Source organism: Macaca nemestrina, chromosome 9, assembly GCF_043159975.1.
Source record: "Macaca nemestrina isolate mMacNem1 chromosome 9, mMacNem.hap1, whole genome shotgun sequence".
NCBI classification, from domain to species: domain Eukaryota; kingdom Metazoa; phylum Chordata; class Mammalia; order Primates; family Cercopithecidae; genus Macaca; species Macaca nemestrina.
Window position 1 is genome coordinate 51628275 of NC_092133.1, and position 19353 is coordinate 51647627.

The 19353-nt window shown below is 32.3% G+C and overlaps 1 protein-coding gene and 1 non-coding gene across 5 annotated transcripts in view; one reads left to right on the forward strand and one right to left on the reverse strand.

Moving 5' to 3' along the window:
- Window positions 1-19353, reverse strand: part of LOC105496640 (protocadherin related 15) — a 1825405-nt gene that overhangs the window by 1761526 nt on the left and 44526 nt on the right. The window lies entirely within an intron of this gene.
- On the forward strand, window positions 9717-9820 carry LOC112429334 (small nucleolar RNA U13). Its single transcript, XR_003021509.1, has one exon. It is a non-coding gene; the product is annotated as a small nucleolar RNA U13 (small nucleolar RNA).

A 19353-nucleotide genomic window follows, 5' to 3' on the forward strand; every position in this document is an offset into this window, starting at 1 on the left:
ATCTGCCAACCTCTGTCATTAGTTAGCCCAGTGCTGGCATAATAGATGCCTCAGTGAAGAGACTCTGGTAGCAGAGATGGAGGCTAATCCAGACTCCATAGCATGGGCTTCTGTTCACCAAGGCTGATTTCTTTACAGCCACTGCTGATTATCTACTCTGACAGCCATGGAGACAAATGCTGGACTTTTCAGCTGACACTATAGTTTGAGAGGATCAATCACTTTCCTAGGGACAAGTTGATGATATTGTGATCATCCCATTTTTAAAGAAGACATAATTTGTCTCGATTGGAATTGACTCACATGATGGGTGTGGGTTTGGTTTGCCTTCATGTCTACAGGTGTTCAGCTACAACTTCTATCCAAGACCTTCAGAGTGCTTGAGCTGCTGAACAAGATCCTGCACAAAACTGCATTAAATCAAAAAACTCATTTTACATCTAATTTTTATTTTATATGAAAATAATCCACAGGGAATTGTTTTAAAACAACTGCAGAGTATTTTATTTATAAAAATAATGCATAATGCCTATGCATACAATTAGTGTGCATTACAAAAGTATTTATTTATTAGCTTTATACAATTTTTAAACCAAACACTATACATAACATTATCTACTATTGCCATAAATTTGTTTTAAAGTTGTTAAAATTACTTAGAATATAACTCAAATGACCTAGTAATATCATGAGTTTCTATTCTCAGAATTTCTCCCTCACAGATTCCTGAAATGTTTTTCTCTCCATTTTACCTAACTTGAATAGAAATAGTCTTTTAGTATTGCTATAAGGTATTTGTTATTTTTGTTGTTAACATTTTAATTGAAGTGTAATACATGTACAGATACATAAAAAAAATTATTGGTATAAACAAACCATCACAAAGTGAAAACACTTGTGTAACCCCCACACAGGTAAAGAAATAAAAGCATTAACAGTTCCCTAGAATTATCCCTTATGTCACCTCCCAGTGCCAACTCTCTGTCCAGACTCTATAACCATAGATTTCTTGTAAGCTTGCAAGTGTTATAACTGTATTTCACTCCTGATTATGGCCCTATACTTCCACTTTACATCTCACACAGCACTTTGTAAGGCACATCACAGATGATCAAGTAGGACAAATACCACATCCCAAATAGAATCAAATGTATACCAGTATAGTCAATGGGCCTATTATTATTCTAAATTAATAATAAATAATTTCCTATAATTATTCAAACTTCACATTGAATAATAGCTTTTAAATTTTGAAAAGAAGTGTTGTATAACAACTTTTATTACATTAATATAATCAAAATACAGAATATAATCAAAATACAGTGTAGTAGAATTTTATTTTTAAAGAAGGATAATATGTAGAGACAATGATAAACTATTTTCAAAAGCAAATCATATGTGGCCATTATAAATGACAAGCACTATAAGCCTAGCTGCGGAATATTAGCATTTCATATGTGAGAAATGAATAAAAACTATGTTATGGAGAATAGTATCAGAGCATTATTCACCTTATCACAAGTAAAGGTAGTTAATAGGTTTGTTTTTACTAGTTTTAAAGTGAACCACTGACATTAAAATGAAAAATTGTGTTCCATGTTAATGCAATACAAATAATTCTCACAGAAAAAAATCCTAGTGTGGAATTTTTTTTTCATAGACAGTTAACTGAACCAAAATTTCTGCCAGCAGAATTCAGTCTTACACATGTAGATAGATGTGAAAGTGTACATATCCTCCCAACACAGCTTTCTTCAGTAATGATATAATTTTCCTAATAAAGAAAAATGTTTTCCTCTTCTCTTCTGTACAGTTCTCTTTTATATTTCAAAGTACCAAAAGACTCTTACAAACATTGCACTCTCCAATTATCACTAAAAAGGTCTCCAAATGCCACCATAAGGAAACTATAAAACAGGCACTGATTATACTACCAGACTCATAGAACTCTGTTGGCCATTAAGGACAAACCATTTTCCAATGAATTTAAGGGTTACATTGAAAGAGATTCATGTGAACTTTCTACTCTCCTCCTTCAAATGTTTACAAACAAACATGTCCTATCATTTGTAAAATGGCCTGCTACATTTAGAAATCTGAATTAAATCTCTGTAATAATTTAGGTTATTGGGATAGACTCTTAGGTACAGGAAAAAATTTATAGTGTTTTTCCCCTCAGCCAATAGAGGATATAATGAAGGAAAAAAAAATGCAGGAAAATGGCCAGGACACAAAGCAGCACTTAATATGCACAATATTTTACAATCCAGTAATTTTTAGACTGGGAATGCTTGATGTTTTTTCCAACATTGTGAATGGACTTATCACACCCAATAACGTCCTTCATACATTTGCACATCAATGAATCTGGTTATTTTCCTTCTGTCTTGGTTGTCTAACAGTGATAGCCTTAACTGATAGTGAATTAAAATTATCTGTGGAGCTTTAAAAAATATATTCCTGAGTAACACACTGAGAAATTCTGACCCATAATTCTATACTGAAACCTAGGAAATCCCAGATGATTATGACAGCATATATCCAAAAGAAAGCATTTTGAAAGCACTAAAACCTTCACCACTTACCAAAACGCAGTGGATTGTCATCTGTACATCAATGCAGTAATGGAAAAGAGTAATGTTACCATATAATATCAATGATCTTCAAACTTTCCCTTTTGTTGACATTGTATTTATTACTCACATTTCCAGCTTCAAGTCCTGTGACATATTGGCCAGCTGAATTCCAGTGCCATTAATATACCCTTTGTAGTCAATGATGTTAGATTTTTGGGTTATTAATAGATAAAGACTAACATGTAAATATAAATGCTAACATATGAATAAGGGAAATGTAGGAAAATAAAGAGTAATTTTGTTGCAAAAATTTCATAAATACAAGTCCAATTTCACAGTTTTGTTTTAAGTATTAAGAAATATGCCTTCTTTGGTGAAAATTATTTTTAAAACAAATTCAGTAATTCATTTAAGATAATCTGGAAAGGTTATTTAGAAATGTTCTAGAAACAAGAGAGAATATATATTTTAAAAATAACTCAGGTGTTACCTAGGGAGTAACCTGAAAAATACTTTCACAAAACAAAGGTTAAGAAATTAATCTTTAGAAAGAAATTCAGGTAAAAGTACATGTCTAAAATGACCTTTGAAAACTGGGAAGTAAATAACTTTTCACATCATTAAACATTTTATATAAACTTATTTTATTATACCCAGGTTAGAAACATACAGGCTACAGTTTTCAAAATCAGATTAATGTGAAACCGTTGGATTTTTAGGAAAATCAGTCTGTTTTTCTACTATCACACCAAACAAAACTTTGTCATCATAAGTGCTTAAGAATTAGCAGGAATAGCCAGAATGTATTTGTCCAAAAGTTGTCTGTATTTAAACTTTTAAACACAATAGGACAAGAAAGATTTTTTATGAATGATAGTATTTCTTCAGGTGTCTTAATTATAGTCTTCGAAAGAGTACAATTCTGAAATAGAATTATTTGAAGGCTGCTGATAAGATGTCCTGTTCCCAAACATGCCTCTTAATCCACTTAGTACATAAATAAATTACATGAAGAGAGTACCACATGTTTGTCTTAAGACAGACATCTTACCTGGTACATTTTAAAACCAATTATTTCAAGGAAATACCATAGCAAACTTGTGGAAAGAGGAGAGCAACCTGTTTTTCCAATTTGATAAATTTGACACTTATCAAATTTCTTGAATTTGGATTCATTTGGGGGAAAATAGAAAAAAGAAAGTAGCATGGTTAGTAAAATAAGAAAATTACCCAATATTATTACAGTCATAGCATTTGCTAGTAATAGAGACTGCCCCAGTTTAAGATTAATTTTTCAATTAAAATATTAAATGTCATTTTATGATTTTTTAGTCTGGGAGGCAAGTCAGGATACTTTTATTAATAGTCATTAATTGACAAAGCTTCTACAGTTGTGCTTTTTATTTAATATTATAACACATTAACCACAGACATCCTTTGATTTTCTGTCATATTTTCAGTGCTCTGTCTGTACATGTTTTCTCAAGAGTAGCAACATTTGTGAATTTATTTTAATAATTCATGATTTTGTCAGCATTTTAAGGGCTTACTGTTCCAAGAGGACATTATAACAAAGCACTGAAGAACAGGAAACTTCAGTTTAGCTGGAAATTTATACTAGTATACCATTGTTGTCCCTTATTTACTGATTTATACACTGTTCAAAAGTGAAATTGAATAAGATTAGCTATTTTATACAGTTATTATAAGGATGAATTAAAATAGTTTTGAAATGTTAGAAACTATGTATTCGATATAAATATTGTATATATTATTTTTAAAATATTTATTCATAATAGTTTTAAAACTTTTGTTTAGCCTAATCTGAAAGCCATTTTCCAGAAAATAAATGTGAGGCATCATGTTTAGTAAAATGTGTAGAATCGAATTGACCTGTATTGAAAACCCAGCTTTGTCACTTAGTTGAGAAATGTGTCATACTTCTACAAACTCCAGTGTCCACATGGCATACCTGAGCATACTAAGCCCTTGCTGAGATATGTAATTAAAAGATATGAAATCAGTGCTCAGGAGTATGCAGGCACCCAAGCAATAGTAATTAACTATTTATGTGATATTTAGAAGTTAAAATTGAAATAACTTTGTGAGAAATGATACGTGTGGGACAAAGAGAAGGATGTATAAATTTTGGTTTACATAACAGGATACCCAGTGATGTCATTCATGGAAACATTGTGAAAGAGTCAGGTTTAGAGAATTCTGGGAAGATGATGGAAAAGCAAGCACTGGAAATCTCTTTACACATAAGTAATAATTACACTGGCAAAATCTCTCTGATACAGCTATTTTGGAATTCTTGAATTTAGTGAAACTTACAACTTCCAGGAGAAAGTGTGGATAATAAATTTTAGTTAATTTCAGCTGTTAGCTCAGGAGCAGCTATCCATCCCCACCCCTAATCCCAAGAGAGGGAGCTTTGCAAGTATTTCTGCTGCAGCTTGCCTCTAGCTTGCAAAAACTACCATGAGCAAAAATGACCACACCCTTCAGTTATCAAGGATCTGTGCTCTGATGGTTGATTGTTGCTTCTGAGCACAATGGAAGAGACGAAGAGGTGGTAACCATTGTTGTTGCACTCCCTTCTGTTCTAAAACCCACTCTTCCTGGCTAATGTGACTTCCAAGAAACTTAAAAGGCTGTTTCCCGCCCCCCTCCATTTTTCCTTTACCCCTTTGAGAATCAATACTGAAGAATAGTATATTTCCAGAGCAACTGCAAACATGAGAGAAATTAGAAAGTTTCAGTGTATCATCAAGAAATGGTGCAGGTTCATAAAATACTAATAAAAGACTTTAAGTTTACAACTCAGGCTGATCTTCAGCACAGTCACAGTCTGCAGCAATATAAACAAAATAATAACGAAAACAGCAAGCCCTAGGGAAGGGAGAAAATCTGATTTCAAGATTTACCATTTGATTAAATTCAGATGTCCAGTTTTCAACAAATCATCACAAGGCACACACAGGAACAAGAAAGTATGATTCATTTAAAGAAAACAGATAAAGCAAAATAAAGTCACCGAGAAAGATCTGATGGTGGATCTACTAGATAAATACTTTAAAATAACCGTTATAATGATGTCCAACAAACTAAAGGAAGACATAGAGAAAGTCAAGGAAACAATGGATGAACAAAATGAAAATATCAATAGAGATAGAAAGGCTAAAAATGAACAACAAAAATTCAGGAGCTGAAAATTACAACTGAATGAAAATTCCATAACCTATCCCCCAGAGAATATATAAACTATTCTCATACATAAACTAAGGTAGTTCATTAACTGCTATAAATGCTCAAGGAAACCCTGCAGCTTAAAATAAAAGGACATTAGATAGTAACTCAAAGCTATATGAATAAGTATCTCAGTAAAGGTAAATGCATGGACAATATAAAAGCTGGTGTTATTGTAACATTGGTTTGTAACTTCAGTTTATCTTTTCCACATACTTTAAGAGACCAATATATTAAACAATTATTAAAGTTCCCATTATTATAAATTTAGTTTGTACTTCTACATTTTGTTTTCCACATAATGGAGAATACTAATGTATTAAAAATTATTACTTTATGTTTTTGAATGCACAATGTATACAGACATAATTTTGTCACATTAATAACTGAAAAAAATGTGACTGAAGATGTTATAGGAGCTGAGTTTTTGTATATTATTGAACTTTAGCTAATATACATTCAAATTAGAGTATTATAATTTTAGAGTGTTGACTGTTAATACTCATGATACCCTCAAAGAAAATAATTATAGAATATACATTAAAACACATATGAAAGGACTTTAAATTTTCACTACAAAATATAAATTCAATACTAAAAAAGACAGTAATACAAGAAATTCATATAAAAGCTACATGGTATCTAGAAAATAAATAACAAAATGACAGGTATAGTTATCTTCTTATTAACAATTACTTTAATTTTAAATGGCAAAGCCCTTCAAACAAAAGACTGATACTGGCAGCATGGATGATGGCCATGATCCAACTATATACTGTCTAAAAGAGACTCACTCTGTATCTGAATACACAAACAGACTGAAAGTGAAAGGATAGAAAAAGACACGCCATGTAAACAGTAACCATAAGAGTACTGGGGTGGTTATACTCATACCAGATAAAATAGACTTTAAATAACTGTTAAAAGGTTACAAGAAGCAAAAGAGGACATTATTAATAAAAGGTTCAATATTCCAAGAAGCTATAACAAATATCATCATGTACATAACAGACCATTAGAAGGAAAGTTCGATATAATTGAAGGAAAAATAAATGGTTCTACAATAATAATTGAAGACTTCAAAATCTACCCTTATTAATGGATAAAACAATCAGAAGATAAGTAAAGAAATAAATAACAACAGAGGGCTTAAAAAACACAATAAACCAACAAGATGTAAGAGATATTTACAGAATATTCTACCCCACAACAGAATATGCATTCTTCTCCAGTGCACATGGAACCTTTTCCAGGATGGATTATGTGTTAGGCCACAAATTACATCTCAATAGGTTTAAAAGATATCATACGAAATATCTTTACTGACGACAACAAAATTAAGTTAGAAATTAGTAACAAAAGAAAAAGTGGAAAAATCAAAAAATTTGTGGAAATTAAACATATATTTCTAAATTACCAATTGATCAAAGAAGAAATAACAGGGGAAATGTACAAGTATTTAGCGATAAATGAAATCTAAAACACCACATGCCAAAATTTATGAGGCAGAGAAAATGCAGTGCTAAGAGAGAAATGTATAGGTATAAATGCTTACATTAAAAAGTAAGAAATATTTTCTTTTAATTTAGAAAAAGACAGATCTCAAATCAACCACTTTACAACTTAAACCAGAAAAACAAACTGAAGGCAAGTAGAAGAAAGGAGATAATAAAGACTAGAGCAGAGATAGACAAAATAGATGATAGAAAAACAATGAAACCAAAAGCTGGTTGTTTGAAAAGATCAACAACATTAGTAAACTTTTGACTAGACGGACTAAGAGAAAAAGAGAGAAGACTCAAATTACTAAACTGAGAAATGAAAATGGTGACTTTGCTATCAATTCTACAGAAATAAAAATGACTATAAGAAAGTACTATTAAAAACTGTGCTTAGAAATCTGATAACATATGAAATGGAAAAATTCCTAGAGATACAAAACTTATCAAGACTAAATAATGATAAAATAAAAATGTAAATAGACTGATAACTAGTAAGAGATTGAATCAGTAATAAAATATCTCCCGACATCAAAAGCCCTGGACCTGATGGCATCACCAGTGAATTCCATAAAACATTTAAAGAGCTAGCATCGATCTTTTTCAAACTTTTCCAAAAATGCTGTCATAAGGGAACATTTCCAAAACTCATTCTGTAAGACAGCATTACCCTAATACCATAGACGTATCCTTTGTAAACACTGATGCAAAAATTCTCAAAAAATTACTAGCAAAACAAGCTAATAAGCAGCAGATTAAAATTACTATAGACCATGAGCAAAAGAGATTTATTAATACTAATGGAAATCAAAGATATTTCAACATACAAAAATTGTCAAATGTAATATACCATATTAACAATGAAGGGTAAGAATCACATGGTTATCTCAATTGATGCATAACTAGCATTTGGCAAAATTTTACACCCTTTCATGATTAAAAAAAAAAAAACAAAGTAGAAATATAAGGAAACCACCTTAACCTAATAAAATTTCATATGTAAAAGTCCCATATAAAACATCATAGTCAATCGTGAGAAACTTAGAGTTTTCCCTCTATGATAAGCAACAAGGCAAGGATGCCTGAGCTTACTACTATTTAATATAGTACTAAAAGATCTGGCCAAAAAAAAATATGTAAGAAAAAGTAAAATAAAAGGCAAAAAATTGGAAAAGAAGAAGTCAAATTATCTTTGTTTACAGATAATATAATCTTATTTACAGAAAATGATAAAGATTCCACTAAAAATAGCAAAACCAATAAATTGGGTCACCACATAAAATCAAGTACATATCTACACAACAACAAAGAATAATCCAAAAACAAAATTAATAAAATAATTTAATTTGCAATAGCATCATAAAGATAAAATACTTTTTATTTAACCAAGAAAATAAATGATCTGTCCTATAAAAGCTACAAAACATTCCAAAAGAAATTAAAGAATATAAAAATGAATGGAAAGGCATTGCATGTTCATGATTGGAAGACTTAACATTGTTATAATGTCAACACCACAGATTCACAGCAAATCTACAGAAAATGCAATGCCTATCCAAATCCCAATGATGTCTTAAAGCAGAAATACAAAAAAACTCAACCTAAAATTCATATGGAATCTCAAAGGACTCCAAATAGCTAAATTGATCCTGGAAAAGAATAAGCTAGAACACTCAGACTCCTGATTTCCAAACTTACTATAAAGCTACAGTAATCAAAACATTGTGGTACTGGCATGAAGACAGACATATGGACCAGTGCAATAGGAAAGGTTGCCTGGAAGTAAAGTCTCACATATATGGTCAAATGATTTTAAATTATGGTGTCAAGAGTATTCAATGGGGAAAAGGCAATATTTTCAATAAATGTTGCAGGGAAAATGAGCTATCCATATGCAAACTAATAAAGTTGGATTCTTAACACCATATACAAAAATTTAGTCAAAATGGATCCATGACCTAAATGGAAGACCTAAAACTATAAACTCTTACAAGAAAGATAAGTTTTAATACTTCATATTTGGCAATAATAAGACACCTGATGTTCACACAACAAAATTAAAAAGAGGCAAACGAGCTTAATAAAAAGTAAAAAAAAAAAAGAAGAAGTAGAAATGCACACCTCAAAAGAAAATTATCACTAGAGTAAAAGGCAATTTACCTAATGGAAGAAAATATTTGCAGAACGTATATCTAGTAAGGGATTAATATTCAGAATATTCAGAGGACTCCTAAAGCTCAATAACAAAAAACAAGCAACCTGATTCAAAAATGGTCAAAACACTTGATAGACATTTATCCAAAGAAGATATACAAATGGCAAATAAACACTTGAAAACATGCTTAACATCACTAATCATTAGGAAAATGCAAATAAAAACTACAATGAGATTATTTTGTAGTTCATAAGCGTGATGACTGGGTGTTCAAATGCAGGTGCAAGATGTGCCACCCTCAAACCTTGTTACCACATCAGCATATTACCCATCAGACATAAAAAAAAAAAATGAGATACCAGCTCATACCCATTTAGGATGGTATTTATCAAAATAAATCAGAAAATAATGATTTGGCAAGAAAGTAAAGAACATAAAACCCTTGTGCACTGTTAGTGGGAATAAATATAAAATGGTGAAACTGTTGTGAAAAATAGTATGGTGAATCCTCAAAAATTCAACGTGAAATTACCATATGATTCTGCAATTCCATTTCCAGGTATGTACCCAATAGTTTCTTAAATATGTATTTTTATACCCATGTTGTTAACAGCATTACTAATAATAGCTAAAATTTAGAAGCAACTCAAGAGTCTATCAACAGTACAATGGATAAGCAAAATGTGTTTTTTGTATGCAATAAAATATTATTCAACCTTAAGAAGGGAGGAAATTCTAATATATGCTACATGTGTGAACCTTGAGGGTGTTCTATCAAGTAAAATAAGCCAGTCACAGAAAGGCAAATACTCTATTATTCTACTTATATGAGGTACTCAGTGTAGTCAAAATCCTCAGAACAGACAGTGAAATAACGGTTGCCAGGGGCAAAGGGAGGGAAAATTTTTCAGTTTTAAAGATTGTAAGAGTTCTGGGGATGGACAATAATGATGACTGAACAATAATATAAATGTAATTAGTGATAATTACATTATGTGTATTTTTACCAAAATACAAAATTGGAGAATATAAACAAATAAAAATAAATACATATAAACCAAACCAAACAAAACCTTGGTTTAAAAGAACAGAATTATGAGTTTGGTTTTGAACAAGCTAATTGGACATGTTATCGGGACATCCAAAAGAGGATGTCAAGTATCTAATGAAATATAGTTAGTTTAATGCCAGTTACTAACGCTATTGTCATTTAAGGATTCCACACTTAGAAGTTGGAACAGAAAATGTAATTTTTTGAGTCATCTGCACAGGGCCTTGATCACTAGGGATGCTCTGGAGATTAAAAAAAAAAATCTCACATTATTCATCACTGAGCAAAGATAGCCAGGTCTTAAAGCCATGCCCTCGCTGCATCTGTCACTGCATGCAGGATCTTGGGAGGGGTAACTTTGAGAAGGCAGCTGTCTGATGCTAGTTGAAATCTCTGAGAGGGAATGGTGGAGACAGTGGTGTTGCTGAGAGAGAAAGAATGTTTGTAGAAAGCACTCCTTAATGCTGGGACAACACGTCCTCCTTTGAAGAGGTAATAAGGGGACAAATCACTTTGTCCACAATTCTCCTAGTTATGCATCACCACATCTACCGTACTCCCATGTAATATGTTTAACTTGGTCCCTCCTAAGCTACTAATGACCTGGATCTATAAGATACACCTTTAAGAATGACTACTATAAATATTCATTTAAAAGATGTATATGGTTTATGGACCATGAAGATAGTAAAATTACCTATGCAATAAGATGCTTCAATGCTTTCAAAAGTATCAAACAAGGTGTGATAGACCTTTTACTGCAGATAGAAATGCAGCAAGATAAACCTTTAGCTTTCCCGGTCATATATAAACATCTGTTATAAGTTACCTATATTTAGTGTTATGCTCATCCATACTCTGTCCACTTCTAGGATAACAAAGGTCAAAAAATGTTCATTTAATCAGGTGTGGAAAGGTTAATTACTTAAAAAATAAATTTTAAAAACAATCAAAACAAACAGAAATTTCCAAATTGTATCAAATACTCACAGAACTCATCCTTGATTTCTCAAAGAATTTTCTCAAAAAAATAACAGAAATAACAATTTCAAGTGAAATATCATGATGAGAATATCTTCAGAATATTTTACTGTGTTTCTAAGGAAATGTGAGTCTTTCTACATTACTGAAAGTGGTCTTAGTTTTATCCAAATAAGCTATTTTCAGAAATAAGAAAACATAAAGCTCAGTAAAACACTGCAATAAAAAGTATGATATTTAATGTAAAATCGTTCAGAGTAATCATGTGAACATGGTTCTATTTCTGTCTATGTCTGTACATCATCACCCTAATGCCAGTATATTTATTTTAAACTAAATATTGGTCTCCTGAGGCAGAGAGAATACAATAATAATAATTTAGAAAAAAATTTACATTTCAACACTGCCATTTTATCATAATAGTGCTATTTTTCCCTACATAATGCAAAAACAAAGACAACTCCAAAAGGCATATTTGTGTCTTAAATTGGGGCAAAATAGAGCTTTTTTCCCTCAAACATGGGACACTAAGAAGAGCTTTCATCCTAAATTCTTACAGTTAGTTGAATTGTTTACACCAATATTACATTTATAAATAGCTTCTCTTGTTTCTTAAAAATACTAGAATTTCATGTTGCATTTTTTGACAGCTTTATCATCTGTAATAGCCATGTTTAGAAAAGACCTGGCAGGTGAACAAATACAGCCACCAAGAAGTAGAAAGATAAACACTATTAAGAGGTTCTTAGACAATTTTTACAAAGAAAAATATTTTATAAAAGACAACGCTGTTTTCTTCACATATTAGAGTTAGTCTTCATAGGTGTCTAACACAATACTGGATGATTCTAAGCATAGTTTTCCACTTAAGTATTAATAGAAATAATTTATTGTAAAAATATTCATTTATTTTAAAATTTAAGTTAGACCTTTGCTACTTTCTGATATGAAATTTTGAGGCTCAGGAACCAATTATTTTTCTTGAGAACACATCTCTGAAATTACATTGTCAGTCAATGAGAAATATGGCTTGATATTCAAAGAGCATAAAATCTGATTTATATACGACTTTTAAGAATGCCTTTTTGTATAAAGTAATATATATTTACTTATTGTAGGAATGCAGTGAATTACACTAAATGCAGGATTTACTATGAAATATCTATCATATCTTTGCCTATATACACAAAGGCAAAGTTGAAAATGTTTTCAAATGCCATTGATTTCCATCCAGACTTAATGAAAAGCCTGACTTTCTGAAAACAGACTTATTATCACTACTTCCTTATTATCTGTTATACACTATTTCTTCTTACAAATGTTGTCATCTGTTTAACTTGACATTAGCAAAGGCAATAATCATTACTTTTAGTTGTTCGCCATGTTAAAACTTTTTTTTTTAAGGTCACTATTATAAAAGCAATATCAAAAGCAAAATTCCCTAAATATAAGATATAGTTTGGATGTTTTCTCCCCTCCAAATCTCATGTTGAAGTGTGAGTCCTGGTGGGAGGTGTTTGGATCACGGTGAGTGGCTCCCTAATGAATACCTTCGTGCCTTCCCTGCAGTAATGAGTTCATGTAAGAGTTGGTTTTTAAAGGGCCTGACACCTCACCATTCACTCTCTTGCTCTCTCTTTTGCCTGTGATACACAGGCTCCCACTTTGCCTTTCACCATGATTGGAAGTTTCCTGAGGCCTCACCAGGAGCAGATACTGGCACCATATTTCTTATACAGCCTGCAGAACTGTGAGCTAAATAAACCTCTTTTCTTTATAAATTATGCAGTCCCAGGTATTCCTTATAGCAACTCAAATGGATTAACATAATATTTTTCATGGAAAGAAATGTGAATGAATTTATAAGCACATGAGTTTTCATATAAATACTAAACATACAGCTTAAATATGAAAAAAGTAATAAGTAAATATCATTATTAATAGGTAATAATTTAAGAAGTCCACAGTGAAGAACTCCTTCATTACACATCAATGTGTACCATAGGAGTCACTGATAAGGTGGTAACTAGAACAAATCTCTTCAAATTAGTTACTGATCTTTCAAAATCTATTATTAGGTAAAAATATAAGAATTGTATTTCAAGTATTACATTGCCTTTGCTTTAGATTAAAATTATCAACACATATGAGACAACTGCATAATCTGAAATATAAATTTAGGGAGAATGAGCTACAAATAGATAAACACTAAGAAAGTGAGAAAGATAGTAGGAAATTGGACAAAGATATTCCAGTTTACACAAGCCTGAGATTAAGTATGCCTACTTGCCTTAGATTCTTGAAATTTATACTCGATCATCATATGCACTGTTATATTTGCAAAGCAATGAAAGTGTGTGTAAGGAACCAAGAATGACATAAGTCCGCTAGGATATTTTTTATCTGCCACGTGTCTTGCTATAAACTCCTTCGAATAATTCTGATTGTAATAAAAATATCATTTTAATTGTTTTCAATATCTTATGAAGTTGTAAAATATTCCCAAGGAACGATTATCAAATACTTGGCTCTGCGCTCTCTTTAGAGCAGTGTTCCACCTCAGGAAACTGCTTTTGAAATCAGCAAAATAAAACTGCTGATATTTTTAGAGCCATACAGTAATGTTTAGAGAAGTTTTCTGGTGGCCGGGCGTGGTGGCTCAAGCCTGTAATCCCAGCACTTTGGGAGGCCGAGACGGGCGGATCACGAGGTCAGAAGATCGAGACCATCCTGGCTAACACGGTGAAACCCCATCTCTACTAAAAAGTACAAAAAAACTAGCCGGGCGACGTGGCGGGTGCCTGTAGTCCCAGCTACTCGGGAGGCCGAGGCAGGAGAATGGCGTAAACCCGGGAGGCGGAGCTTGCAGTGAGCTGAGATCTGGCCACTGCACTCCAGCTTGGGCGACAGAGCGAGACTCCGTCTCAAAAAAAAAAAAAAAAAAAAAAAAGGAGAAGTTCTCTGGTTTCTTTTTGGATACAGGTACCCCAGAATTATTTAAAGTAATATTCATAAAATGATTGCCTTATAATATTTAATATAAAATGAAAGTAATTTATATTAGAGTGTATTAAGCATAGTGAATATTCAAAAAGCTCCAGTACATTCTGTCTCCTTCACACTTATTTTTAGTTCTGAAACTAATACAAGGATTTAGAAAATAGGACTTCATGCAATATAAACCACCTAGCTAGTATATTAATGTATTAAAATTTTTAAATATTAATTATTAAAAATTATTTAGTGCCTTCATTATGCCAGGCACTCTTCTAAGCACTAAAGAAACGCAATGACCAAAACACATAGAATTATGCTATCTTGGAATTTACACTCCGTGAGGAGTAAATGAGGAGAGATAAGCAACAAACAAGGAAACAAGCAAATACAGAATATGTCATGCAGGGATTTTGGTTGTGATGAAATATAAATCATGTAAGGAAGGAAATGGTGATGCAGGTGTTGAGGGCAGTATTTCTGATAGTATGAGAAAACAGGTCTGTCTGTGAAGGTTTCATTCCAGCAGAGAGCTGAATGAAATCAGTGTAAAAGGCATGCTGATATTAGGGAACAGAGTGTTCATGTAAAGTGCAATAATGAAATTGAAAGGTCTAACTTGGTGTGGCTTGGAGTACATGAAGAGCAACAAGATGACTAGTATGGCTGAAGCAAAGAAGCAGTGCATGGTAGAAAATTATCTCAGAGAGGTCACTAGAACAAATACATTGATCTGTTTGCAGTGAATTGATTCTTAAAATTTTAGTAATTATGATGTTATATTTACTCTATTAGACAACATGACAAGAAGAATGGATCATTAAAGAGGCATAAGTGGAAAACACCTGTTTCAAGATATGTAGTGCTATGATAACACCAAGGGAATACATTTGAAAGCATTAGTTTGCAGCTGCAGAAGTAATGAGTTTCTGTAATATTGCTTCTTTGTAAGTGAAAAGGAGCTGAGAAAATTAGATGACAAAAATTCTAAAAATGTTAAAGCAACAAAGGTAAACGCAATTAGATATGAGGAATGTTCAACTGCCAACTGGCAGTATAGCTGTACTTGAAAGAAATTGATGGATCATCTAACAATTCTAGTCCCTTATATTCCAGCAGCCGCTTCCTGATAAAATGTTCAGTTGGGAAGAAAGATAGGTATCAGGATCTGGCTTTCAGGATGAAGTTTCTTGAACCTTCTTCTCTCAACATTGTAGTTTAAACGGAAGTTTGAAATAATTATAAATTTTCAATAATTCTACTACATTTCTTTATTGTATATTAGCGAATTTTGTCATTTGCAACAATAGAGATTCCATCAAATTTTATGATCTCATTGAAAAGCTGTGATATTTGAAAATCAAATGTAAAAGTCTATTTCAAAGCTTTTGACATTTTAACTGTTTATACAAAAGAAAATTCAAATTAGCAATAATTTTCAGATTCAGTATCAAATTATGTGACAACTCAGCATATATTTCACACTAAGCCAATAAGGTAAGCTTACCGTTTTGATGTGTTTTTATTTGATGGCATATCCTGCTAGTATCAAAGTCTGACCCATTTTCTGTGTAAAACAATGTATGATCTATGATATTTCCATTTCTTATCTGAAATCAATGATTTGTAACATTGCTTTATCATATATTATTATAACAAGTTTCTTTTAAATATATTAATATATAAGCTAATATTCATATTACCATCATTAAATGAAAAACATGTTAGGTCATAGTGTGGTATCCTTATTAATATATCATAATATTTCTGTAAAATTTGAACTTTATTCTTTATTCTTAGTTTTATTGTCACTTACAAAGAAACCACTATGAAGAATGAAACAGCTGATTTCAGAGCTAATTTATTCATCCAACATTTTCACTCTAAGACCCAATCAACACTCTTTGGTCCTTCAGTGTTAATATATGCACTGCCAAATGATTCCTTAGTCACGAGTTTTAGCAAGTTATAATTGGATAGTTTTCTCTGTTACAGAACTTTTTTCAGTCTGACATACCATATGTACAATAGGGCAATGAAATAGTGGTAATTTGTAGGTTTCTCTGAATGAATATATTTATATGTCCTTGAAACACTATTCCATGGAGTAGAACATGGGAAAAGATGTATCTGTACCACAAATTTCTAGAGACCAGGACATAGATCTTAGTTTCCTAACCTCCTCCCTCTTAGAGCCTTCCTTTCACAGAGTAGGCAATCAACTTTGGCATAATCAATGAATATCACAAAACAATGTCAGAGTATTGCTTTCTAAGCCTCCTGCTATTGGCAACATGAAGGAAAATCTAGGTAGGCAGTGGGGAATATTCTATTTTCCCTTTTATAATCTGAAATCTACTACTAGACAGCAAATGTATAAACTGTTTAAACTTGGAATCAAGTCACACCTTAATTTCAGGGTGCTAATTATCGTAAACTGTAAAACTCTATACTTTTAATGAGAAAAGAAAGAAAAATATGGTAATAGTACTTTTGACAGCACCAACAATATAATAGATATAAAGATTTTATGTCCCTGGGTCAAATGCAGCTGCTGCAAGAACCTGAAAACTCTATGAGGATGGATATTATACTAAGGAAGCTTGGGGAGGATAATAGCTTATCTGTCTTCTTATTGTTATATTTCTGGCTTCCTTTATAGGACCTCACTAATAATAGACTTTTAGTAACATCTCCTGATGATTGAACCTAGAAAATATATTATTATTTTCAACATAATGATCTCTATATACACTTCCAAATAGGAAACAAAGTAGTAATAAAGTGTATGATTCCTTCAAATGATCTCAACTCAGAGCTTTTACTCACAAAAATCAGAGCTCTTACTTGGCTCTCTTATTTGACCTCTGGTTGTAAGGACTGCAGTGGAAGCAGTTAACCTTCATTTATAACACATGATCTGAATCAGTCTAGTAATATTGATTTCTGTAACTGCCCACTCATTAATATATAAAAGTGTTATAGTCACATTGATACAAATTTGACATTTCCAAAACAAATACTTCCAAACAGCTTTTGGTTAATATGTCAGATTTGTAATCTTATAAGGACTTAAGACCCATTCTTATAATCAGAAGTAAGAAAAAAAAGACAAATAATGTTTTCATAGAAAACCATGCAGGTTCAGTTCTTGTCAGAAAATACCCAATACATAAAATTTTGCCAAAAAAAAATGTATTTTTTTCAAAAGTCTATTTTCCAATGTTTGAGGTGGGTACAACAGACTTGGTAGCCAAATGATACCATTAATTCAACCTCATACTGGAAAACAACATAAAATAATTAATTACTTTTTATAGAAAATGTATGTCCATAGCTTGTAATGAAGTGCCTATAAAAAACTAGTCTTTCAGAGTAGGTTTATTCCTAATTGAAAAGCTAAATTATCAACAAATGTTAACATTTTGCAAGTTGTAATTGCCACTTTCTATTTAGTTGTCAAGTGTGCATGTCCATAGTGCATTTCTCTCCAAGATGCTATTGTCGTTTTCTGAAAGTACCAAAAACACATTGCTCTTTAATACTGTTAGACACTTGGAGGAAATTCACGAACAATTCCCTTTGGACCAGCAATGAAATATCACACTTGAATATCATCCTTACTTCTTCAAGGTACTTAGAAAAGGTCATCCATTCAGAAAGAACAAAACCAAATAAAATTAGATACTCTCTGAGAGGAGGCTTGCTTTGACAGTTAATCTTTACCAATTAACATGCTCTAGAATGGGGCATCTATGTGTGGTATGCTTCACGACGAACCGTTCACTTTCACTCCATTCACCACCTCACTGAATACTCTTAGTTTATTTGAATTGAATATTCAGTTGACACTTGAACAACATGGGGGTTGCCACCTATAGCGCAGTCCAAAATTTGCACATAACTTTTGACTCCCCCGAAATTTAACTGTTACTAGCAGTTAATAGATAATAGTTAATAGTTGACTGGAAGTCGGTGATAACATAGTGAATTAATAAATATTTTCATGTCGGCCGGGCGCGGTGGCTCAAGCCTGTAATCCCAGCACTTTGGGAGGCCGAGACGGGCGGATCACGAGGTCAGGAGATCGAGACCATCCTGGCTAACACTGTGAAACGCCGTCTCTACTAAAAATACAAAAAAACTAGCCGGGCGAGGTGGCGGGCGCCTGTAGTCCCAGCTACTCGGGAGGCTGAGGCAGGAGAATGGCGTGAACCCGGGAGGCGGAGCTTGCAGTGAGCCGAGATCCAGCCACTGCACTCCAGCCTGGGCGACAGAGCGAGACTCCGTCTCAAAAAAAAAAAATAAATAAAAATAAAAAATAAATAAATAAATAAATATTTTCATGTCTTATGCATTATTAATATATACTATATTATTACAAAAAAGGTTAGAAAATGTTACTAAGGAAATCATAAGGAAGATAATAATGTATGTACTAATAATTAAGTGTAAGTGGCTCAGCATAAGGATCTTCACCCTTGTCATCTTCACATTGAGCAGGCTGAGGAGAAAGAGGAAGGGCTGGTCTTTCTGTTTCATGGGTGGCAGAGGTGAAAGAAAATCCACACATAAGTAGACTCATTCAGTTTGAATTCGTATTGTTTAACGGTCAACTATTACACTTTGGGAGAAGGATAATGTGTGTTGCATGTTTGATATAATGCCACATGGAAATGAATACTCCCAAATGGAGTAATGGTCAAATTTTCTAAAGTATTTGTAATAAGATTAATAAACTTCATTCATCCACAAAATGTTTTTAGTTTCAAGTCAATATAAACCATTAGGAAAAAAGCAGACGTGCTTGATGATAATATGAATTTTGTAATAAACTTTCATTTA